Source organism: Nicotiana tabacum, chromosome 24 (genome assembly GCF_000715075.1).
Source record: "Nicotiana tabacum cultivar K326 chromosome 24, ASM71507v2, whole genome shotgun sequence".
In the NCBI taxonomy this organism is placed as follows: domain Eukaryota; kingdom Viridiplantae; phylum Streptophyta; class Magnoliopsida; order Solanales; family Solanaceae; genus Nicotiana; species Nicotiana tabacum.
This window is the reverse complement of record NC_134103.1, coordinates 43,005,836-43,026,201: the sequence shown is the minus strand read 5'-3', so window position 1 is coordinate 43,026,201 and position 20,366 is coordinate 43,005,836.

Sequence of the window (20,366 nt, the reverse complement as noted above, 5' to 3'; positions counted from 1 at the left end):
TAGAGAATCATTAAACCAATTCCTTATTCCCATTCAGTGATTAACAATAATTAACTAAGATGAAATATAATAAGTGCAAAATATCATAAAATTATATTAATTACTACTACCCGGATCTGGAGTCACAATTCACGAGCAATCTAGAATTTATTACAAGTAATAGTCTGAAAGAAATACAACTGTCTAAATGAAAGAAATAGTAGAACATAAAAGATAGACGGGGACTTCAAGGTCTGTGAACGCTGACAGATCTACCTTCAGTCTCCGGACAGCGGATCAATAGCAAAATCTCAATCAACCCAAGCCGGTATCAAAATCTACACAGAAAGTGCAGAGTGCACTATCAGTACAACCGACCCCATGTACTGGTAAGTGTCGAGCCTAACCTCGACGAAGTAGGGACGAGGCTAAGGCAAGGCACTTACAAATCAACCTGTACAATTTAACAGTGTATATACAAATAACAGAAATGAAGAACTAAACAGGAAATGTCCGGAGGAAAACATACTGAGGGCGATACAAGATAAAGAACTACAACAGAATGATCACCGGAGTAGTCAATATATCATGAATTAATAGGAATGGTGAATACAATAAAGGAAAAATGCACGGCATTACCCTTCGTGCTTTTACTCTGAATATCACCATAAAATTAATAGAAACGACACGGCATCAACCTTCGTGCATTAACTCTCACATCATGGCACGACATCACTCTTCGTGCTTTTACACTCACAATATGGCACGGCATCACTCTTCTGCTTTTACACTCACAATATGGCACGACATCACCCTTCGTGTATTAACACTCACAATATGGCACGACATCACCATTCGTGCATTAACACTCACAATATGGTACGACATCACCCTTCGTGCATTAACACTCTTCCTTACCATAATGCAATGCATAAATAACAACGGGGAGATAGAATAACAAGTACAAACCTTACTTCAACATTTGGTTCCACAATATAAATCTCAACTTTTAAATGAATACTCGATTACCAACAGAAAATCCGTACCCATGATAATGGCGATCAATTTAACAACACTAGTATAAACATGTAGCAATTAGGCATAGGAAAGAGACAATATAAGAAAACGGAAGAAACATGGAATACAGGTAAATTGGCGGCTCATAAGTACTCGTCACCTCACATATACGCCGCTCACATGAATTTCACTTAGCAAATAATCTAAGGTTCCTAATTCCCTCAAGTCAGCGTTAGACACAACACTTACCTCGCTCCGAAGGCCACTTAATTCTGAATCACAACTTTTTCTTTGGAATTCACCTTCAAAGCACTCGTATCTATTCAAAAATGACTCAATAATATCAAATATTGCTAAAGAAATCAATGATATTACATAAATTAAAATTTTCAAATTTTCCTCCCAAAAGTCGAAAAATCGACCCCGGGCCTGCTTGGTCAAAACCCGAGGTTCGGACCAAAATCCATTTACCCATTCACCCTCGAGCCCGAATATATAATTAGTTTTGGAATCCGACCTCAAATTGAGGTCTAAATTACCAAATTTCCGAAATCCCTAGCTTTCTACCCTAACCCCTAATTCTACCATAAAAACTCTAGATTTTAGGTTGATAATTCAAGAAATATAATAGGTAATTGAAAGAAAATAGTTTAAAATCTCTTACCAACACTTTGGGGAAGAAAATGACTTTTGAAAATCGCCTCTACCTGTTTGGTTTTTGAAAAATATTGAAGAAATGGCTTAAACCCGTGTTTGATTCTGTTTTATGCACTGGGCGACAGTGTGCATCGCGTTCGCGAGGCCACTGTCGCGTTCGCGAAGGGTACTGGCTGCCAAGCCTTCGCGTTCGCGAGACCCTGCTCGTGTTCGCGATGGTTACTCCCCCCTAGGCTTCGCGTTCGCGATGAAGGAACGACCAACACTCCCCCAGGTCCCCAAGTGCTTCGCGTTCGCGATGAGCCGGTCGCGTTCGCGAAGGGCAAATCCCCCACCACTTCGCGTTCATGAAGAAGAAGTCTCAGCCTCCCCAGTTTACTCTTCGCATTCACGAGAGGACCTTCGTGAACATGAAGAAGGATATGCCAGACACCAGAATCTGCAGAAAACGAGATTTTTCCCAAGTCCAAAACATCTCGTGGCCTATCCGAAACTCACCCGAGCCCTCGGGGCTCCAAACCAAACATGCACACAAGTCTAAAAATATCATACGGACCTACTCACGTGATCAAATCGCCAAAATAACACCTAGAAGTGCGAATTTAGCACCAAATCAAATGAAATTCTCAAGAACACTTTAAAATTCCTATCTTCTCAATTGGACGTCCGAATCACGTCAAATCAACTCCGTTTCTCACCAAATTTTCCAGACAAGTTTTAAATATCATATGAACCTGTACCGGGCTCCGAAACCAAAATACGGACCCGGTACCAACAATGCCAAACACCAATCAATTCTTAAAAATAAATTATTTTTAGACTTTTAATTTTTATCAAAAATTTATAACTCAAGCTAGGGACCTCCGAATTTAATTCCGGACATACGTCCAGGTCCCATAATTCGATACGGACCCACCGGGACCTTCAAAATACGGATCCGGGCCCGTTTACCTAAAATGTTGACCGAAGTCAAATAAAATTAACTTTTTAAGGCATAAATTCTTGTTTTCATCAATTTTCGACATAAAGCTTTTTCGGAAACATGCCCGGATTGCGCACGTAAATCGAAGAGGATAAAAATAAAATTTTTAGGGCTTAAGAGCGCAGATTCGAGTTCTAAAACGTAAGATGACCTTTTGGGTCATCACAAGAATAACATTAGCATATGGAAAAATTGGTTATAATAGTATTAAGAGTCAAATTTGTAAAAAAATAAACTTGAAGCAATCAAGAGGAAACAATAGAATACAAACTATATTCTAAAGGAATTGTCATTTATTATTATTATTATTATTATTATTATTATTATTATTATTATTATTATTGACAACTTGCCTTATGTTCTATATTAAATTGTTTAATGTAGAAAATATAAGTTATTTAGACGTTACGTTTCCTCTTATCAATTTTTTCTATGAGTATAACTCCAATCTCTTCATTCCGAAAATGGCAGAGAAATTTATTTTTTTAAATTTATTTTATTTGACAAATCTTTGTTGGTAATAGTATTTACAATTTTCTTTTGTATTAGATCATAGAAATAATAATATTCTTTCATAAGATATTTGTATAGAAGTCCTCAGAAACTATAATAAGGCATCTAAGAACTTTTATGTAAAGAATTCTTTTTTCATTGAGCCAGCTAAATAAAATATTTAGTAGTCATCATTTTCAAGAACTTATATATTTTTTATTAATTTTTATTTTAAATCAAACACATAGTTTACTATTTTTCTTAGTAATTTTTAAAAAAAGTATATTTTGTTGATGTAGGATACACACGCAAAGCGCGTACCCTAAGACTAGTCTACTTAATTGTCTCTTCGACAGTATGCAAATTGTGTATTTTCACCGACTCTGTATATACTTTATAAAAAAACTCTATTTTTTACCTATAGAAAAAAATCCCATGAAAAAGGAATTTTTTTGCTATACCATGTTTATCTACATTGAATCTAATACCCTAAATTATCTTTTATCTTCCTTTCTAAGTAAAAAAGGACATATAATGACAACTTGATTAGTTTCTTAAAACACTCAACATCTGATAATTTAAGGAATTGAGATAATTATCTCACTTAATCAAGAATGAGAACCTTGCGAAGCAATTGAGCCAATATTATAAAATTCTATCAAATCACAAATCTATTTACATTACATTAAAATAACATAACTAGACTCACAGATTGCTTCAAAATATACGTGAAAAAACTATAGTTAGGACATAATAACGTAGCGGGAAATGTGAAGACATTTTTTGGTTTGAAACATTGTTTTAAAAAGCGTTTTCTAGACGATCGTCGGGGTGAGGCGTCCCAAAAATGAGCTGAGGCATACTAGCAGAGTGCAAGTATCATAGGGTGTAAGCCCAAACCTTTCAAGCGTGTATTTTTCAAACTGATTAGTCAAACACAAACTATTTTTCTCCAAAAGTACTGTCACACCTTCCTTTTTTGGGGAAAATGAGTTTTTTCAATTGGAGTGACATTATTTAAAAATAAATTATTTTTATTATTTTTAGTAGTCATCACTTTGAATTGAGCGTTTATGGTGTTCGAAGTCTCCATTTATTTAATCACTAATCAAGAAATTTTTTGAATCCAATTTATGATCTGCGAACAAAAAAGATCGGGTAACAAATTCTGTTGGCCGGGGAGAAGGTGTCAGGTACTCTCCGAATCCCATGGTTCTAGTACGACCTCTTAATTAACTTGGCTTAACTAATTTAAGATGTTTTACGTTTTATGGATTTGCGCATTTTTGCTTTTAATTGCTTGGGTATTCGAATTATGGAATTTATCATGAAACAAGTCACGCGTACGTGTACTTATTTTATTTGCATGGTAAAACCATGTCAAGCGTACGTGTGCAAAATTAACATGTCACTACCCAAAATCCAATAGTCGTGATAACACCTAACCCAACCCGCTAGGTAAGCCAATTAATAACTATCTAATTTCAATTAACTTTTTAATAAGACAATTAAACAAAAGAATTATCTGAATCTTATACATTCCCCAAGGATTGGTAGTACAAATCATGAGCTTCTAAGAATAGATTTTACAAAGCTGATAAGAACTAAATACACTTTTTGTTTGAAAAGTATATAAACATAGTTTTAAAATCTAAGGCTACCATGAACAAGAGACAGCTACAACAGGGATGCAGGTACATCTTCCAATCTAGCTCCTATCAAACACAGCAACATCGGCATCCGAAATCTTCATGCAATGTGCAGAAAGTGTAGTATGAGTATAACTAAGGGTGGCAAGTGGGCCAGTCCCTGGCCTAAATGAGCTAAGTGGGCCAGTCCAAACGATCCTGGTTCCGGGCCGATCCCAAATTAAACGGGCTAAAAGGTCCCGGACTAAGTGGTCTTTTTGTAGGGCCCGTGTAACGATCCGACCGGTCGTTTCGGGAGTTATAGCCCTATTTTTTTCTATTTCTACTTTTTTTGTGTTATTTAACTATATTATGTTATATCGGGTTAGTTGGTTCGGATCCGGGAGGAACTCGGAGTGAAATGAGACACTTAGTCTCATAATTAAAAAATTGAGTTAGAAAAGTGGACCGGATATGGAACTATGTGTAAACGATCTCGGATTCGAATTCTGATAATTCCAATAGCTCCGTATGATAATTTTGGGCTTAGGAGCATGTCCGGAATATTATTTGGAAGTCCGTAGAGGAATTAGGCTTGAAATGCCGAAAGTTTAATTTTTGAGAAGTTTGACCGGGGGGTTGATTTTTTGATATCGGGGACGGAATCCGATTCTAAAAATTGAAATACCTCTGTTATGTCATTTTTGACTTGTGTGCAAAATTTGAGGTCAATCGGATGTGATTTGATAGGTTCCGGAGTTGTTTGTAGAAATTACAAATTTCAAAGTTCATTAGGCTTAAATTGGGGTGTAATTCATTGTTTTAGTGTTGTTTGAGGTGATTTGAGGTTCGACTAAGTCCGTATGATGTTTTAGGACTTGTTGGTATATTTCGTTGAGGTCCCGAGGGGCTCGGGTGAGTTTCGGATGGTTAACGGGTTGGATTTTGGACTTGGAACTCTGCTGGAATTTTTCTGATGCATCATCTGGTTTCCTTCATCGCGTTCGCGAGTGGAGCATCGCGTTCGCGAAGAGTAACTGAGAGGCTAGCATATTTGCTCTTCGCGTTCGCGAAAGAAGCACACGTTCGCGAAGGGTGGACTGGGTGTGCATCGCGAACGCGAGAGGTGTTACGCGTTCGGGAAGAAGAGAGGAAGCAGCCGAAGACCCTTGGCAATTGGTGTACGCATTCGCGTAGGGGGTGTCGCGTTCGCGTAGTAAGAGGGAACAAAGCATCGTGTTCGTGATAGGTTGAACGCGTTCGCGTAGAAGGCATTGAGGCAGAGGCATTTTTGTGCTTCGCGAACGCGAGGGTGATGTCGCGTTCACGAAGGAGGAATTTGGACAGGTGCTATTTGGTGCTTCGCGAACGCGAGGCACTGACCGCGTTCGCAAAGAAGAAAAGTCTGGGCAGTTAGTTTAAGTTCTGAAAATGGGACCTAGTCCCATTTTCAATTTTTGGCGATTTGGAGCTCGGAAGTGAGGCGATTTTGGGTGATTTTCAGAGGAAACAACGGGGTAAGTGTTCTTAACTCAATATTGGTTAAATTACCCGAATCCATGGTTGTTTTTATCATTTAATTGGTGAATTGAGTTAGAAAAATTTGAAAACCCTCTTGGTTTAAATTGAAGATTTGAGGGTCGAGTTGGGGTCGGATTTTTGTTAAATTAGTATGGTTAGACTCGTGGTTGAATGAGTTTCCGGATGTTGTAACTTTTGTTGAGTTCTGAGATGTGGGTCCCACGGGCAATTTTTGAGCTAATTTTTGGATTTTTATGGAAAATCATTATTATCTTGTGGAATTAATTCCAATGAATTTTATTGACTGAAATGAATTATTTATGACCAGATTCGAGGCGTTTGGAGACCAATTCTCGAGGAAAGGACATTGCAAAATAAGAATTTCGCGGTTTGAGGTAAGTAACGATAAATCTGGTCCTGAGGGTATGAAACCCCGGATTTCATATCATTCTACTATTTGGAAGTGACGCACATGCTAGGTGACGGGCGTGTGGGCGTGCACTGTTGGGGAATTATGACTTGGTCCATCTCGTAGCAACTGTAAAGTTGCATACTTTGTTGAAACCATTTGATACTTATATGTTTTAGAAAGAATTTCTGTAAATTGGGCTGAATGCCATGTTTGGGCCTTGCGCCAATGCTATTTGGACCCTTAGGGGTTGTTTCTTACCATCCTCTCACTGTTTTCGATTAAAAATCTATACTCAATCATGTTTATACTTGTTTACCGTATAACTATGTTTTATGACTCTATTTTGATGCATATAAATATTATTTTGGGTTGAATGCCCTGTTTTACTGAAATGCCCGAGTGGCTTGAGAGATTTATGACTGAGTGAGGCTGAGGGCCTGATTTGTGAGGATGAGTGTCGATCGGGGCTGCCCACCTACAACATATTTATGACTGAGTGAGTCCGAGGGCCTGATTTGTGAGGATGAGTGTGGATCGGGGCTGCCCGCCTGCAGCATACTTTATTATTATAGCACGTGAGTTGTCCGTGCAGATTATAGCGCTTGGGTTGAAGGAGCCCCTCCGGAGTCTGTACAAACCCCCAGTGAGCGCAAGTACCTACTGAGTGCGAGTGCCGAGTGCTGAGTGACTGGGAGGCATGAGTGATTGTGAGGTATGCCCGAGTGGCTAGAGTGATTGTGAGGTATGCCCGAGTGCCATGAGTGACTGTGAGGTTTGTTTGAGGGGCTATTTTTGAGTGATGTTTTGTCCGAGGGGCTGTTTGTGATTTCATTATTTCTTTTGCTCACCTTTGCATTGAGCCTTAGTTTGAAAAACTGTTGAAAAAATATCTTTAAATGATTTTTTACTGGAACCGGGTTTAAACGAGATGATTCGATTCAAACACTGATTTTTAAAGCATGTTGTACTTTACTGAGATTTCATGATATGAACGTTATATGCTTTATTTCTCGTCACTACTGCTCAGTCTTTATTTATTGTTGTTACTTACTGAGTTGGCGTACTCACGTTACTCCCTGCACCTTGTGTGCAGATTCAGGTGTAGCTGGATACGGTAGTGGTTATTGAGTGTTCTGGTTGCAGATTTTCTTGGAGATAGCAAGGTAGCTGTTTGGCGATCGAAGCCCATGCTTTTCTCTCTCTTATCTTCCTCTAGTTGTATTTAGCTATTTTCTAGGTTGAGTTAGCCTTGATATTGTTAGACAGATTGTAGTAGATGCTCATGACTAGTGACACCCCGATGTCGGGCTTTTCTTTTCCGCACTTCTGTTTTTCTTTGATCTGAACTCTTTAAATGAAGGTTTTATGTTAAATAACCTTGAAATTTTCTTTGAAATGAAAATATCGGTTTGTTTTGGAAATGAGTCGGCTTGCCTAGTTCCACGATAGGAGACATCACGACAGAGGTTAGTTTTGGGTCATGACAGATTGGTATCAGAGCCTAGGTTACATAGGTCTCACGAGTCATGAGCGAGTTTAGTAGAGTCTTGCGGATCGGTGCGGAGATGTCTGTACTTATCTTTAGGAGGCTGCAGAACCTTTAGGAAACTCCACATTCTTGAATTCTTGTCGTGCGAATCTGTTGATTCTAGTAATTAAACATCTGTTGTTTCATTCTCTCACAGATGGTGAGGACTCGTGCTACCGGTCAGGAGGGCCAGCTACCAGTACCACCAGCCAGGGCCGCGAGAGGCCGAGGCCGCGATAGAGGCCGTGGTAGGGGCAGAGGTGCAGCCCGTACATCAGCTGGGGCAGTACCTGCAGATCCACCGGTTACCCCAGAATAGGACAAAGTTCCAGTTGTTTATGCACCAGTTCATGCACCACCTGTGCCTATTGTGATTCCAGGCCTTCAGGAGGCCCTAGCTCAGATTCTAACAGCATGTACTGGCCTTGCTCAGGCGGTCTCTATTTCGATGGCCGCAACCACTTCTCAGGCCAGGGGAGGCACTCAGACTCCCATCGCTCGCACACCCGAGCAGGTTATTCAGGGACTTCAGACACCAGAGCTACCACCAGCCCAGCCGGTTGCTGTTGCTCAGGATTATGTGGTTCCTGCTATGCCTGAGGATGATCAGCGTAGGTTGGAGAGGTTTGGGAGACTTCAGCCACCACCTTTAAGTGGCATAGAGAGAGACTACAACACCAATTACCTCACCACCCGCCCAGTCAGCTCGGGGTGGAGGTCAGTCAGCTAGGTGTCGCCCCAGAAGGGGAGGCAGATCAGGGGCTGGTCAGGCCCATTTCTATGCTCTCCCCGCCAGACCAGACGCTATTGCTTCAGATGCTGTGATTACAGGTATTGTGTCAGTTTGTTACTGAGATGCCTCAGTATTATTTGACCCTGGTTCCACGTATTCATATGTTTCCTTGTATTTCGCCCATTTTCTAGATATGCCCCGTGAGTACTTAGTTTCATCTATACATGTATCTACTCATGTGGGCGATATTATTATTATGGACTGCGTATATCGGTCATGTGTGGTGACTATTGGGGGTCTGGAGACCTAAGTGGACCTTTTGCTGCTCAGTATGGTCGACTTTGATGTGATATTGGGTATGGATTGGTTATCTCCATGTCATGCTGTTCTAGATTGTCACGCTAAGATAATAACGTTGGCTATGCCGGGAATTCCGAGGGTTGAGTGGAGCGGTTCTGTAGATTATGTACCAAGTAGGGTGATTTCATATTTGAAGGCTCAGCGCATGGTTGAGAAGGGTTGCCTATCTTATTTGGCTTTTGTTAGGGATGTTAGTGCAGAGACTCCTGTCAATGATTCTATTCCGGTGGTACGTGATTTTCCTGATATGTTTCCTGCAGACCTGCAGGGCATGCCGCCTAACAGGGATATTGACTTTGGTATTGATGTGGTGCCGGGCACTCAGCCCATTTCTATTCCACCGTATCGTATGGCACCGGCAGAGTTGAAGGAATTGAAAGAACAACTTCAGGAACTCCTTGATAAGGGGTTTATTCGGCCTAGTGTGTCACCTTGGGGTGCATCGGTTCTATTTGTGAAGAAGAAGGATGGTTCCATGAGAATGTGTATTGATTACAGGCAGTTGAATAAGGTCACAGTCAAGAACAAGTATCCTTTGCCTCGTATTGATGATTTATTTGACCAGCTTCAGGAAGCGAGGGTGTTCTCCAAGATTGATTTGAGGTCCGGTTATCACCAGCTGAAGATTCGGGATTCAGATATTCTCAAGACAGCTTTCAGGACCTGATATGGCCATTGTGAGTTCTTGGTGATGTCTTTTGGGCTGACCAATGCCCCAACAGCGTTCATGCATTTGATGAACATTGTATTCCAGCCCTATTTGGACTCATTCGTCGTTGTATTCATTGAAGACATCCTGGTGTACTCTCATAGCCAGGAGGAGAACGCTCAGCATTTGAGGGTTGCATTGCAGAGATTGAGGGAGGAGAAGATTTATGCAAAGTTCTCCAAATGTGAGTTTTGGAAGGTTCAGTAGCATTCTTGGGGCACGTGGTGTACAGCGAGGGTATTCAGGTGGATCCGAAGAAGATAGAGGCGGTGCAGAGTTGGCCTAGACCGTCCTCAGCCACGAAGATTAGGAGCTTTCTTGGTTTGGCGGGTTACTACCATCGCTTTGTGGAGGGATTTTCATCTATTACATCTCCCTTAACCAAATTGACCCAAAAGGGTGCTCCATTCAGGTGGTCAGATCAGTGTGAGGAGAGCTTTCAGAAGCTCAAGACTGCTTTGACCACAACTTCAATGTTAGATCTGCCATCTGCTTCGTGTTCTTACACCGTGTATTGTGATGCCTCGAGGATAGGCATTGGTTGTGTTTTGATGCAGGAGGGTAGGGTGATCGCCTATGCCTCGCGCCAGTTGAAGACCCATGAGAAGAACTATCCTGTCCATGATCTTGAGTTAGCAGCCATTGTTCACGCCTTAAAGATTTGGCGTCATTATTTGTATGGGGTTCATTGTGAGATCTATACTGATCACCGGAGTCTGCAGTATCTGTGAAAGTAGAAGGATCTTAATTTGCGTCAGCGGAGATGGTTGGAACTTCTTAAGGACTATGATATCACTATTTTATACCATCCGGGGAAGGCCAATGTGGTGGCCGATGCTTTGAGTCGCCGGGCAGAGAGTTTGGGGAGTTTAGCATATCTTCCAGCGGCAGCGAGACCTTTGGCATTGGATGTTCAGGCCTTAGGGGCCAGCTTGTCAAATTGGATATTTCGGAGCCTAGTCATGTATTGGCTTATGTGGTCTCCGGGACTTTTCTTTATGACCGTATCAGGGAGCGTCAGTATGATGACCCTCACTTGCTCGTTCTTCAGGACATGGTTCAGAGAAGTGATGCTAGGGATGTGACTATTAGTGATGACGACGTGCTGAGAATGCAAGGCCGAATATGTGTGCCTAATGTAGATGGGCTTCGAGAGTTGATTCTTGAGGAGGCCCACAGCTTGCGGTATTCCATCCATCCGGGTGGCGCGAAGATGTACCAGGATTTGAGGCAGCATTATTGGTGGAGGCGGATGAAGAAGGATATAGTTCGGTTTGTAGCTCGGTGTCTAAACTGTCAGCAGGTTATGTACGAGGATCAGAGACCGGGTGGCTTGCTTCAGAGATTAGAGATCCCAGAGTGGAAGTAGGAGCGGATCACTATGGACTTTGTAGTTTGGCTCCCACGGACTTCGAGGAAGTTCGACGCTATTTGGGTTATTGTGGATCGGCTGACCAAGTCCGCACACTTTATTCCAGTTGGTACTACTTACTCTTCAGAGCGGTTGGCTGAGATTTACATCCGAGAGATCGTTCGCCTGCATTGTGTCCCAGTTTCCATCATTTCAGATAGGGGTACTCAGTTCACATCGCAGTTTTGGAGGGCCGTGCAGCAAGAGTTGGGTACTCAGGTTGAGTTAAGCACAGCTTTTCACCCTCAGACAGACGGGCAGTCCGAGCGCATTATTCAGATATTAGAGGACATGTTGCATGCTTATGTCATTGACTTTGGGGGTTCATGGGACCAGTTTCTGCCACTCGCGGAGTTTGCATTTAACAACAGTTATCAGTCGATTATTTAGATGGCTCCATACGAGGCTTTATAAGGGAGGAGGTGTAGATCTCCGGTTGGATGGTTTGAGCCGGTGAGGCTAGGCTCTTAGGTACAGACTTGGTCCAGGACGCATTAGATAAGGAGAAATTTATTCAGGAGCGACTTCGCATGGCGTAGCCTAGGCAGAAGAGCTACGCGGATAGGAAGGTCCGTGATGTGTCTTTTATGGTTGGGGAGAAGGTTTTGCTGAAGGTATCACCCATGAAGGGTGTTATGAGGTTTGGGAAGAGGGGCAAGTTGAGCCCCCGGTTCATTGGGCCTTTTGAGGTGCTTCAGAGAATAGGGGAGGTGGCTTATAAGCTTGCCTTTCCATCCAGCTTGTCGAGTGTCCATCCACTGTTTCATGTTTCCATGCTCCGGAAGTATATTAGAGATCCGTCCCATGTTTTGGATTTCAGCACGGTTCAGTTGGAGGGTGATATGACTTATGATGTGGAGCCGGTGGCTATTTTGGATCGGCAGGTTCGAAGGTTGAGGTCAAAGGATATAGATTCAGTGAAGGTGCAATGGAGAGGTCAGCCTATGGAGGAGGCCACCTGGGAGACCGAGCGGGAGATGCGGAGCAGATATCCACACCTATTTGAGACTCCAGGCATGTTTCTAGACCCGTTCGAGGACAAACGGATGTTTAAGAGGGGGAGGATGTAACGACCCGGCCGGTCGTTTCGGGAGTTATACTCCGATTTTCCCCTATTTCTACTTCTTTTGTGTTATTCAGCTATATTATGTTATATCGGGTTAGTTGGTTCGGGTCCGGGAGGAACTCGGAGTGAAATGAGACACTTAGTCTCATAATTGAAAAATTGAGTAAGAAAAGTGGACCGGATATGGACCTATGTGTAAACGATCTCGGATTCAAATTCTGATAATTCCAATAGCTCTGTATGGTGATTTTAGGCTTAGGAGCGTGTCCGAAATATTATTTGGAAGTCCGTAGAGGAATTAGGCTGGAAATGCCGAAAGTTTAATTTTTGAGAAATTTGATCGGGGGTTGACTTTTTGATATCGGGGTCGGAATCCGATTCTGAAAATTGGAATACCTTTGTTATGTCATTTATGACTTGTGTGCAAAATTTGAGGTCAATCGGACGTGATTTGATAGGTTCCGGAGTTGTTTGTAAAAATTAGAAATTTCAAAGTTCATTAGGCTTGAATTGGGGTGTAATTCATGGTTTTAGTGTTGTTTGAGGTGATTTGAGGGTTCGACTAAGTCCGTATGATGTTTTAGGACTTGTTGGTATATTTGGTTGAGGTCCCGAGGGGCTCGGGTGAGTTTCAGATGGTTAACGGGTTGGATTTTGGACTTGGAACTCTACTGGAATTTTTCTGATGCATCATCTGGTTTCCTTCATCACGTTTGCGAGTGGAGCCTCGCTTTCGCGAAGAGGAATTGAGAGGCTGGCATATTTGCTCTTCGCGTTCGCGAAGAGAAGCACGCGTTCGCGAAGGGTGGACTGGGTGTGCATCGCGAACGCGAGAGGTGTTACGCGTTTGCGAAGAAGAGAGGAAGCAGCCGAAGACCCCAGGCAATTGGTCTACGCATTCACGTAGGGGGTGTCGCATTCGCATAATGAGAGGTAACGAAGCATCGCGTTCGCGTAGAAGGAGGTAGAGGCATTTTTGTACTTCGCGCACGCGAGAGTGATGTCGCGTTCGCGAAGGAGGAATTTGGACGGGAGCTATTTTGTGCTTCGCGAATGCGAGGCACTAACCGCGTTCGCGAAGAAGAAAAGTCTAGGCAGTGAGTTTAAGTTCTTCCCATTTTTAGTTTTTGGCGATTTGGAGCTCGGAAGTGAGGCGATTTTGGGTGATTTTCAGAGGAAACAATGGGGTAAGTGTTCTTAACTCAATAATGGTTAAATTACCCGAATCCATGGTTGTTTTTATCATTTAATTGGTGAATTAAGTTGGGAAAATTTGAAAACCCTCTTGGTTTAAATTGAAGATTTGACGGTCGAGCTGGGGCCAGATTTTTGTAAAATTAGTATGGTTAGACTCGTGGTTAAATGAGTTTCCGGATTTTGTAACTTTTGTCGAGTTCCGAGACGTGGGCCCCACGGGCAATTTTTGAGCTAAATTTCGGATTTTTATGGAAAATCATTATTTTCTTGTGGAATTAATTCCAATGAATTTTATTGACTGAAACGAATTATTTATGACCAGATTCGAGGTGTTTGGAGACCAATTCACGAGGAAAGGACATTGCAGAATAAGAATTTCGCGGTTTGAGGTAAGTAACGATAAATCTGGTCCTGAGGGTATGAAACCCTGGATTTCGTATCATTATACTATTTGGAAGTGACACACATGCTAGGTGACGGGCGTGTGGGCGTGCACTGTTGGGGAATTGTGACTTGGTCCATCTCGTAGCAACTATAAAGTTGCATACTTTGTTGAAACCATTTGATACTTATATATTTTAGAAAGAATTTCTATAAATTGGGCTGAATGCCATGTTTGGGCCTTGCGCCAATGCTATTTGGACCCTTAGGGGTTGTTTCTTACCATCCTCTCACTGTTTTCGATTGAAAATCTATACTCAGTCATGTTTATACTTGTTTACCGCATAACTCAGTTTTATGACTCTATTTTGATGCATATAAATGTTGTTTTGGGCCGAATGCCCTGTTTTACTGAAATGCCCGAGTGACTTGAGAGATTTATGACTGAGTGAGGCTGAGGGCCTGATTTGTGAGGATGAGTGTCGATCGGGGCTGCCCGCCTGCAACATATTTATGACTGAGTGAGGCCGAGGGCCTGATTTGTGAGGATGAGTGTGGATCAGGGCAGCCCGCCTGCAGTATACTTTATTATTATAGCACGTGAGTTGTCCTTGCAGATTATAGCGCTTGGGAGGGCCTGATTTGTGAGGATGAGTGTTGATCGAGATTTTGGTATCAGATTTGAGCAATTTTGGTACGAGTAAATGGGTGAATGGGTGTTCGTATTTTATGATTTTTACCCGATTCCGAGACGTGGGCCCGGCTGACTTTTTGGGTTTTTTCCCTAATTTCACGCTTTAGTTTCGAATTAATTAGCTAAATTAGTTACTCGTAGTTATATTTACATTATGCAATTTATTTGAATAGATTCAGGCCATTTGGAGTCGGATACTCGTGGCAAGAACGTGTTTTCGAGGTGATTGGAGTGGTTCGAGGTAAGTGGCTTGCCTAACCTTCTGTTGGGGACTTCCCCCTTAGGATGTCTTGATACTATTTGGTGTGTGGGCGCCGTGTACGTGAGGTGACGAGTACGTACACGGGCTGTTATTGCAAAGATCCTGTTTAACCTTTTAAAATCATAAATTATTTCTCTTATTAAGTCATATTAATATGTTTAAATTGTGTAGTTTAGACTAGAAAAGCATCTTTACGTGTTTTAACTGCCTAATTGACATTATGTGCGTCATGTTTAGCTAAGTTCTCATTTACCTTATCTGTGTCCAGTATAAACTGTATAACTTGATGTCATACCTGTCATTTCATCTTGTACTGCATATTTACTTTGGGACTACGAACGTATTTCGGGAGATCCCCCTGTATTGCATATTTACTTTGGGACTACGGACGTATTTCGGGAGATCCCCCTATACTGCATATTTATTTTGGCACTACAGACGTATTCCGGGAGATCCCCCTGTACTGCATATTTACTTTTTGGACTATGGATGTATTCTGGGAGATCCCCCTGTACTGCATATTTATTTTGGGACTACGGACGTATTTCGGGAGATCCCCCTGTACTGCATATTCATTTGAAACTACAGGACGGTATCCCGAGTGATTATCCCACTGTGTTTACCTTATTTTGAGATGAGGGCTCCCTTAACTGTTAAATTTTCGAGAATTTCTCTAACTATGTTATCGTAAATTTCTTTTGTATCTTTTACTGTTTAATTTGTTATATTTACTCCGGTCGGGCCTTGACCTGACCTTGTCACTACTCGACCGAGGTTAGGCTTGGCACTTACTGGGTACCATTGTGGTGTACTCATGCCCTTCCCTGCACATGTTTTCGTGTGCAGATCCAGGTGCGAGCTATCAGCCTCGGGGTTAGTACGTGCTGCTGATTTTAGGAGACTTCAAGGTACTTCTGCTTGCGTCCGCAGATCTTCGGAGTCCCCTTCTACTCCCTCGCCTAGATACTTTCTTTATTATCCTCAAACTTTTGTATAGAGCTACATAGATTATAGCAGCTTGTGACTTAGTGATATTCCGGGTCTTGGGAAATTAATTTGTTTATGCCGAGTGGTACTACTCTTGGCTATTTATAATATGTTGTTTATCTTTAAAATGTTGTGTTTTGTTATATTTTTCGCAATATTAGGCTTACCTAGTCGTAAGGACTAGGCGCCATCACGACGCCTTACGGAGGGATAATTTGGGGTCGTGACAAGTTGGTATCAGAGCACTAGGTTCGTAGGAGTCGCGAGTCACAAGCCGGTTTATTAGAGTCTCGCGGATCGGTGCGGAGACGTCCGTACTTATCTTCGGGAGGCTATGTAATTGTTAAGAATAATCATATTTCTTTGATTCCTTGTCGTGTGAGTTATTGACATAAAAAATTCTAAGATTCTATTATATTCTTTCTCACAGATGGTAAGGACCTGCAATGGGAGGACCGACGATCAGGCACCCGAGCCCCCTGTCAGAGCCGCCAGAGGCCGGGGTCGGGGTAGAGGACGACCATGCGGTACAGCCCGAGCACCTGCGAGAGCTGCATCAGAGGATCCCCCAGCAGCTCCAGCTGGAGGGCCAGCGCCGGAGATCCTTATTGCTACTCCAGCCCTCCAGGAGACTTTAGCTTAGTTCTTGAGCATGTTCAGCACTCTGGCTCAGGCTGGACTATTTCCGATAGCTCCCGCTACATCTCAGGCCGGGGGAGGGGCACAGACTCTCGCAGCCCGCACTCCTGAGCAGAGGGTCCAGGTTGATCAGGCCCCAAAGAATATTCCTATGCCCCAGTGGCTCCGGTTCAGCATGAGATCAGGGTAGCTTCTTTTGAGGCAGAGCAGCTCAGACTTGAGAGGCACAACAAGTACCACCCACCTACTTTCAGCAGACTAGCTTCAGATGATGCTTTGGGTTTTCTTGAGGAGTGTCATCGTATTCTCCGCACTATGGGCATTGTGGAGACGAGTGCGATTTCTTTCACCGCTTTCCAGCTGAGGGGAGCAGCATATCAGTGGTAGCGTGCCTATGAGCTGAGTAGCCCGGACGAGGCAGCCTCACTCACTTGGACTCAGTTTTCAGAGATGTTGTTGCGTAAGTATGTTCCTCAGAGCCTCAGGGATACTTGGCACGCAGAGTTTGAGCAGTTGCGTCAGGGTGCTATGACTGTGTCGGAGTATGCAGTCCGTTTCCGTGAGTTAGCTCACCATGCACCGGCTCTGGTTGCTACAGTCAGAGAGAGGGTTCGTCGCTTCATTGAGGGACTCCACCATAGTATTCGGACTAGTATGGCCAGGGAGTTGGAGATGGACATCACTTAGCAGCAGGCAGTGAGCATTGCCAGGAGAGTGGAGGGCATTTTAGCCCGGGACCGAGAGGAGAGAGAGGCCAAGAGGTCTCGAGAGACTGGTCATTATTCAGGAGCTCGTGCACCAGCAGCACGCTATGGTAGGGGTTTTGTGAGTCGCCCTGTTCATTCAGATCTTCCAGTAGCCAGCGGTGTTCCAGCTCCTCCTAGACCTCAGGAGCCCTATTATGCACCGCCAGTATCCAGTATGCCTCCTACTCGGGGTGCTATTATCGGCCAGTCCAGCAGGCCAGGTCCGAGTCAGTCTCAGCCGCCGCATCCTCCGAGAGGTTGTTTTGAGTGTGGTGACACTCGTCACCTGGTTAGAGATTTCCCCAGAGCCAGGAGGGGTGCACCTCCATAGACTTATCAGCCTCCACGTGCTCCATCGGGTCCTCCGACCATTCTTCCAGCACTAGCTGCCATCCACCTCCTCAGCCAGCTCGAGGTGGAGGTCGGGGAGGTCGAGGTCGCCCTAGAGGGGGAGGCCAGGCCAGGTACTATGCCCTTCCAGCCCGTTCAGAGGCCGTTGCTTCAGATTCAGTCATCACAGGTATCGTCCCTGTCTGTCATAGGGATGCATCAGTATTATTTGACCCAGGCTCTACGTATTCATATATGTCTTCTTATTTTGCTCCACATTTGGGGATATCTCGGGATTTTTTGAGTTCCCCTGTTTATGTATCTACTCCTGTGGTAGATTCTCTCATTGTGGACCGCGTATATCGGTCGTGTTTGATTGCTCTTAGTGGTTTTGAGACCAGAGCCGATTTGTTATTACTCAGTATGGTAGCTTTTGATGTTATCTTGGGCATGGACTGGTTGTCGCCCCATTATGCTATTCTTGATTGTCACGCTAAAACCGTGACGCTGGCTATGCTAGGTTTGCCTAGATTAGAGTGGAGAGGAACCTTGGAGTATACTCCCCACATGGTCATTTCATTTCTTAAGGCTCGGCGAATGGTTGAGAAGGGGTGTGATGCGTATTTGGCCTATGTGAGAGATGTCAGTATTGATACCCCTACAATCGAGTTAGTTCCATTAGTGAGGGACTTTCCAGATGTGTTTCCAGCTAATCTTCCGGGTATGCCGCCCAATAGAGATATTGATTTCGGAATTGATTTGTTGCCGTGCACTCAGCCCATTTATATTCCTCCCTACTGTATGGCTTCTCCTGAGTTGGAGGATTTGAAGGAGCAGTTGCAGGAGTTTCTTAATAAGGGCTTCATCAGGCCCAGTATATCACCTTGGGGTGCTCCGGTCTTATTTGTGAAGAAGAACAATGGTTCTATGAGTATGTGTATTGATTATCGGCAGTTGAACAAGGTTACAGTAAAGAACACATATCCTTTGCCTCGCATTGATGATTTATTTGATCAGTTACAGGGTGCCAGGGTGTTTTCCAAGATTGACTTGCATTCTGGCTATCATCAGTTGAAGATTCAGGAGCCGGATATCCCGAAGACTGCTGTCAGGACCAGATATGGTCACTATGAGTTTCTTGTCATGTCATTTGGGCTGACTAATGCCCCAACAACCTTTATACATTTGATGCACAGTGTATTCTGACCTTATCTTGATTCCTTCACCATTGTGTTTATTGACGACATCCTGGTATATTCTCGGTCTCGAGAAGATCATGAGCAGCACCTGAGGACCGTGCTTCAGACTTTGAGGGAGAAGATGTTGTATGCAAAATTTTCTAAATGTGAATTCTGGCTTGATTCAGTGGCATAACTCAGTTTTATGACTCTATTTTGATGCATATAAATGTTGTTTTGGGCCGAATGCCCTGTTTTACTGAAATGCCCGAGTGACTTGAGAGATTTATGACTGAGTGAGGCTGAGGGCCTGATTTGTGAGGATGAGTGTCGATCGGGGCTGCCCGCCTGCAACATATTTATGACTGAGTGAGGCCGAGGGCCTGATTTGTGAGGATGAGTGTGGATCAGGGCAGCCCGCCTGCAGTATACTTTATTATTATAGCACGTGAGTTGTCCTTGCAGATTATAGCGCTTGGGAGGGCCTGATATGTGAGGATGAGTGTTGATCGAGATTTTGGTATCAGATTTGAGCAATTTTGGTACGAGTAAATGGGTGAATGGGTGTTCGTATTTTGTGACTTTTACCCGATTTCGAGATGTGGGCCCGGGGTGACCTTTTCAGCGTTTTTCCTAATTTCACGCTTTAGCTTCGAATTAATTAGCTAAATTAGTTACTCATAGTAATATTTACATTATGCAATTTATTTGAATAGATTCGGGCCATTTGGAGTCGGATACTCGTGGAAAGAACGTGTTTTCGAGGTGATTGGAGCGGTTCGAGGTAAGTGGCTTGCCTAACCTTGTGTTGGGGACTTCCCCCTTAGGATGTCTTGATATTATTTTGTGAGTGGGCGCCGTGTACGTGAGGTGACAAGTACGTACACGGGCTGTTATTGCAAAAATCCTGCTTAACCTTTTTAAATCATAAATTGTTTCTCTTATTAAGTCGTACTAATATGTTTAAATTGTGTAGTTTAGACTAGAAAAGCATGTTTACGTGTTTTAATTGCCTAATTGACATTCTGTGCGTCATGTTTAGCTAAGTTCTCATTTGCCTTATCTATGTCCAGTATAAACTGTATAACTCGATGTCATACCTGTCATTTCATCTTGTACTGCATATTTACTTTGGGAATACGGACGTATTCTGGGAGATCCCCCTGTACTGCATATTTTTTTTGGGACTACGGACGAATTCCGGGAGATCCCACTCACACTCTCAGAGTACTCAATCTCACTGCTTCGCACTTTCCACTCATCATGCTCAACCACTCGTTACTGTATATGGCCCATACGGCCTAGGAAAATCCATCCCGGAACATATACAACATTGACTATAAGTCACCTAGTACCGAGGAAAAAGGGTAATCTAACCATGTGGAGAAATCCATCTCCACGTAGTAAGTACTTCGGACAAATCCATGTACAGGTAAATCCATCCCTCAATAGTATCA